Source organism: Olea europaea, unplaced genomic scaffold (genome assembly GCF_002742605.1).
Source record: "Olea europaea var. sylvestris unplaced genomic scaffold, O_europaea_v1 scaffold2107, whole genome shotgun sequence".
Classification (NCBI taxonomy): domain Eukaryota; kingdom Viridiplantae; phylum Streptophyta; class Magnoliopsida; order Lamiales; family Oleaceae; genus Olea; species Olea europaea.
Window position 1 is genome coordinate 71,618 of NW_019239015.1, and position 6,897 is coordinate 78,514.

Here is a 6,897-nt window from a genome sequence, read left to right on the forward strand (position 1 = left end):
TTTTAGACAGAATTTGGAAACAAGAAAGGATAGTAACAAATGAATATCACAAAATAGAAAAAATGATAGATGTAAGAACAATATATGGACAACATAAATTAAATCTTTTAACAAAAAATATAGTTGAAGAATTATTAACAAAGGTTAGTAAAAGACAAAGTGAAAAAATTCAATATGTTTATTTAGCAGGAATACAAATAATATTTACATCATTATTCAGAGAAGGGATAGACTCACCCTTAACTATAACCTTATCTGATGGAACAATAATAAATTTAAAAGATAGTCATTTGGAAACAATAGAAGGAAATCTGGCATATCAAAAAATAATGTTTACATGTTACCCAAAATATTGTGTATCATTAAAAGATAGAAGTTTCAATGAAGTTTTAGGATTGCATTTTAAAGTGCATAGAGATGATATCATGCAATCAGGTGATCAAATTATGACTATAGAATATAGAGCTTTATACACATTTACAAATTCTAATTATGGAAACATTTATTTCAATAAACCTTATATTTAAATACATAAAGAATGTAAAGATATTAGCAAAATAATAGAACCAAATAAACAAATTAGTTTAATTCCAGAAGAATATGAATTTAATTTAATAAGAAATAAACATGAAATAATAAAATTAAATAAAGGAGAATGTTCTAATAATATAACGTATAAGGATGGAAAATTAATCAAAATATCAAAAAGTCTTAGAATACCTAATAAAAATCAGTTAGAAGAATTTAATAATATAAAAGAAGTAAAACTATATAAGAATGCTGAAAACGTGAAAATAGAACGAGAATATTATAATGGAAGAGAAAATATAAATGGACCAAATATATTAATAGATACAGGAGCTAGTGAATGTCATATAGCTTCAATCAGAAATAAATGATTAATAACTCATAAAACTGATCCATATAGATATTTAAATTTTGATGGACGGGTACGTATTACAAATTTGGAAGTTAAGGTACCAATAAAAATAAAAGGAATAGATTTTTTAGTCCCGTGTTATATAGATAAAAGTATGGATATAAACCCCTATATATTTTTAGAAATGAGTTTTTTAAATGGATTAGAAGATTATAGTATAAAAAAAGAGGATTATATATAGTTCATAATGGACAAACTATATTATGTAAAAAAAATTAAATGAATAATCAGATAAGTTTTCCATTAGTTGTATATATTCAAATCACTATTTTAGAAACAAATATAACAACTCGTGCTTTAATAGATACAGGAAGTGATATAACAATATTTAAATTTTTTTTGATAAAATCATGGAATAATAATAGTAATATAAAAATAACTGGAGTCACAGGAGAAAGTACCCAGATAATTAATAGTGTTGATAAAGTTAGTATAATTCTTGGAAGTAAACAAGTTACAATAAATAAGATTTATAAATATGATAAATTAGAATGTGATATATTATTAGGAAATGATTTTATACAACAATTTCAATATTATAAGCAAAATAATTATATGATAATGCTACAAATACCTTGTGGACATTTATTAAAAATTTCAAAAGAATTTAGACCTTATAGAGTTCAGCCAGCCTAGTGTATTGATAAATGGGAATAAAAAACCAATAATATTTAATGAAAAAAAAATAAAAGAATATTGTATAAAAAAGTTTTAAAAACAAGAATAGAAATTAGTATAGAAAAAATTATTGAATAATTAGAAAAAGTTTATGGAGAAAATCCATTGTTATTTTGAAAACCACATCACCCTAAGGTCAAAATAGAATTAACAGAAAATGTTATAATATGAGTCAGATCAACGATGTATACTATAGAAAATACACAAGAATTCAAAAATCAGATAAAAGAATTGTTAGAACAAAAACTTATTAGACCTAGCAATGAATCTCATAGTAGTCCAGCCTTTATGGTTATGAAACATTCTGAAAAGGTCAGAGGAAAAACTAGAATAATTATAAATTATAAAGAATTTAATAAATCTACTAAATTTGATGGATATCTTTTACCAAATAAAGAAGTTTTAATAAATCTTGCAAAAGGAAAACAATATTATTCTAAATTCGATTGTAAATCAGGATTTTGACAAATAAAAATGGAAGAAGATAGTATACAATATACTGCATTTAGTACACCTCAAGAAAAATATGAATGATTAGTAATATCATTTGGATTAAAAAATGCACCACAGATATATCAAAGAAAAATTGATAATATATTTAAAATTTTTAATGAATTTATAATTGTCTATATAGATGATATAGTGATATGTTCTAACAGTAAAGAAGAACATTGCAATCATTTAATACAATTCATAAATGAATATAAAAAAGAAGAAATTGTACTTTCTAAAAAGAAAACTTTAATAGAAAAATAAGAAATATATTTTCTTGAATTATCAATAGATAAAAGAAGAATAAAACTATAGACTCATATATCTAAAAAGATAGAAAGTTTTCCAAATAAATTAGAATCTAAAGAACAAATACAAAATTTTTTAGGATGTTTAAATTATACAGAAGGTTTTATTGAAAACCTTTCTAAAAAAAGGTATAAAATACAAATTTTACTTAAGAAAACAAATACTAACGGATGAAATGAAGAACATACAGAAATAGTTAAATAATTAAAAGAAGAATGTAAAAATTTACCAAAATTAAGATTATCAGATGAAAAAGATAATTTGATTGTTAGTACTGATGCCTCAGATAAATATTGGGTAGCAATATTAAAAACAGATTCAAATGATTTTTGTAGATATTCAAGTGAAACTTTTAATTAAGCAGAAATAAATTATACCACTCATGAGAAAGAATTATTAGCAATTATTAGATGAATAAAAAAGTTTTCATTATTTTTATTATCCAAGAAATTTATTATCGAAACTAATAATTCTCAAGTTGCAAGATTAGTTAGGAATAAATTATCATCAGAACCTCAATACAGAAGGCTCCATAGATAGCAAGCTTATTTAGCATTCTTTAATTTTGATATAGTTCATATTAAAGGAGTTAATAATTTCCTTGCAGATTTTCTCAGCAGAAATATAGAATTCGTTGATGGATAAAGCTAGGATCATGAATTTATACCAATATATCCTACATATACAAAAAAGTACAGATTTTCTTAAAGAAAAATCTGAAGACATAAATACCGGAGCAACACAGATCTTAGAGATGTTCAACTCTAATATAAAAATATTGTTGAATATTACTACTGAACATCATAAAGAGACCATAGAACTCAAAAATCAAGTTGATGCTATTGCAGCACAACTAAAAGATATACAGTCTGAGACAGATATACCAAAGGGCTCAGAAATGAGTTTTCCAAATCAATACCAAACAGAGATAGTTGGAAGCAGCAGTGGACCCAGACGTGATAATATACCAACTGATAACAAACAGATTCTATTTCAATATCATCAACAAAAAAAGTGATAATACATGGAGACAAAAGAGATTCCAAAACAATCAGCATCATAGACCAAGAAGATAAAATCCCTTTAAATCCAAAAGAAGAAAAATATGCTGAAATAGTCAGAACTGCTTATGAAATAAAAATGAGTAATTCATATTTTATCTCTTCGGGAAATAATGTTTATACCAGAATAACAGTTATGTAAGGAGGAGACCCTTCATTTATAAAAATTATAGTAGACTATGGATTTATAGATTGGTATATCCAGGAAAAGATTTGATAGAAATTTCGAAATTTGATGATATATTCATAAAAGAAGTATTCAGATTTGCCAATGGACGAAGAATATAATTGAAATTTTAATCAATAAATCCTGAATACGATGGAGTTGTATACTATCCAGTTGAACACATAATTTCCACTGGATATGTTGCAGCCAATTTCCAAATAGATATGGTGAAAAATGATAGAAAAGCTCCAACAGTGACAAAATCATGGATCAGACATAGAAAAACACTTGAAATTAAAGCCATATACAACATTGTCAAAAATTTGTTGGACAAAAAATTCTCATGCTTGTGCCAATATGAAAACTGGATGTTGATATCAAATTAAGGACATGAAAAATCAGAAATATTGAAGGATTATATTACAAGTTTGAAATACATCAATTTTCAAGATGTCCTATCACTATAAAAGAATCCTGCAAACTAAGGGAGTGCCCCAACTGCATGTAAAAAAAGAAGACAGTAATAGAGCACCTTTGACAAAGTTATATGGAGGACAATGATATAACTGTATGTAAAGACATAGAAGATAAAGAAAGATTCCCTTTGGATAAAAAGTTGAAGATGCATGTGAAGATGTAGGCTCAAGGAGAAAAATAATAGAGAGGTAAGTGTGTCTTTGCTGATGTATTCAATGATGTAATGGAGTCTCATAGACTTGTATAAATAGAGGCATTGTAATAGATAGAAATCATCTTGAAACCTCGAATTGTAACCAATATCCACTCCTAAACCATCTTTAGTTTGAAAAATCAGTTTTTCTGGAAATCCTTGTATACCAAATAGAAATCTTATAAAAGTTCTGATAGAAATAAAATTTCAATATTTTGATATCAATATGAGTTTCTAAATTTTTATTCCCATATATTATTGAAAAATCTAATAGAAAGTTTCCTTCTTATTTTAGCAAAAAGAGAGTTTTTCTTTTATAGAAGTCTAGAATTTTATTCTTCAGAATTGATACAGTGAGGGCAAGAAGCTGAAATAGTAAAGATTCCGTGAAAGCAGGAGGCCGTTGAAGGAAGCAGTTTACATATTCAGAGCTCAAAGGTCACTCGATTCTAAGAATAAAGATCCAGATCAAACTTAAGGTAAAACTATTAAATTATTGCTAAAATTAGAATGAATCTTTTTAGATCTTAAAGATTCAAAGGGATTAATTGTATGATTTGATGATTATAAATGCCAGGCTATACAATTAAAGGATTGGATAATTTATTAGAAAGAATGTTCAAAGTAATAAAAAATATGTATTCTCAATTAGAGAATATGAATGCATCTTTTGAAGAATATAATATATTAAATAATAAATTTGAACAATATATTACAGATTATTTCAATTTATTAGATCATAGAATGAAATTATATTCAAAACAGAGAAAATATAAGATAAAATGTTTAAAAGATTAGGATATATGTTACAATATAGAAAAGATCATTTCATTAAGGGCAATATAGACTTTTCCGTGAAAAGGAATAGTGATAGGCCAAATAGAAAAATCTCTCCTCAAATAGGAACTTATTGATTTTATAACTACGCATTTCATCACTTTTTATCAAGTTTTACTAAAACTTAATTTTAGAAGAATTTCTATGTAGTTGTAATCAAGTAATATTTATCAGCTTGGCCCATTGCATGAACAACTTCCTCAAAAACCATAGAAAGAGGATAAAACGAGAAGAATCAAAACACCTCGAATTTGAAAAGGTAAATAATAAAACGACTGTGTTACATGTACATAATTGTTTACATACACATTATATTGTGAAATATGATTAGATCATAATTTCCTAAACCAAAAAAAAAAAAAAAATTCTTCACTTTCTTTTTAACACATTATTCATGTGTACCATTATGTACAAATATCATTACTTCTAACAACTTACTATTATTAAATCAAGCATAAACCCAATATGCACTTTTGTAAGTTCATTATCAAAGGGGCATTTGTTTTCCATTTTTGTAAAAATGAGAATGAAAAATGTAGTCGTTATGAGTCCCACACAAAAGATAAAAATTCAAATTAAGTGGTTTAATGTGATGGATGACGGTCATATTTTTTATTTTAATGAGAAAAGAATGAGAAACAAACAAGGACCAAATATCATATCCACTTGCACAAGCTTACAAAAATCCCGTGGTTGATGCATACACTTAAAAGGTGATTAAAGAATCCAAAAAAAAAATTACTCAATATCCTTTAACTCCTACTATTAACTCGTCTCCTTTAACTCCTACTATTAACTCGTCTAACGGGTGATAGATTTCGAATGTGAATATGTGATCACCGCTGATTCATATCAACTTCCAATATATCGAAGTTTTGATCGTGAAAATTGACATCACTCATTGGTACATCGAATAAACACATTCACTAATGGCAACTGCTACATAATGGATTAAGGGAATTCATAAGACAATTAAGTGTAAATCAACTTGTGTCAAGTGTCTACCATAAAATTTTATTTACAAGATGATTGTGTTCAGTACACTCTGAGGTATACTCTATGTACTGGTGTCAATACTCCGACAAAACTTTCGCTACGGTCAAGATAAATTGCTTACTTTGGAGGTGAAGCATTGAAGTATCGAACTCAGCCCCCATTTGACAACCATTATTTGGTAAAAAAATATTTTGAATAGTGAATACTAAGAGAATATATGGTTAAAAAGTAAGGGAAAAATTTTGAATTTACTTGCATAATATATATATATATATATATATATTTTTTTTTTTTTTTACGTGATACCCAGTTCCTAGACATTTTTTTCATAAAATAATTTTTCGCTTTAATTGTTAGATTAATCGACAATCTTTTAATAATAAGTCGATAACTTAGACTTTATTTGATTGCTGCATATTTTTCAATAAAATAATATTATACTAAAATTCAAAATTTTTCTTATTTTTTAACTATACATTTTCCGACAAATCACTATTTCAAAATGTATTGTTTTACAAAAGATGGGCATCAAACAAGTTTGTCCTTATTTTTAGAAGTCATTTTTTCTTAAATTCAGCCCCTGTTTGCCCTCAATTATTTGGATTTATAATGGGAAAATAGAGTTTTTTTTTTAAATGGATTGTTGTAAAAGAATGAAAATTTTTCGATTTATATGAAATATTATTTTTTTGAGAATTGTATGGTTAAAAATATGAGAGAGAAAAATTTAAATTAAATTGATGAGTTT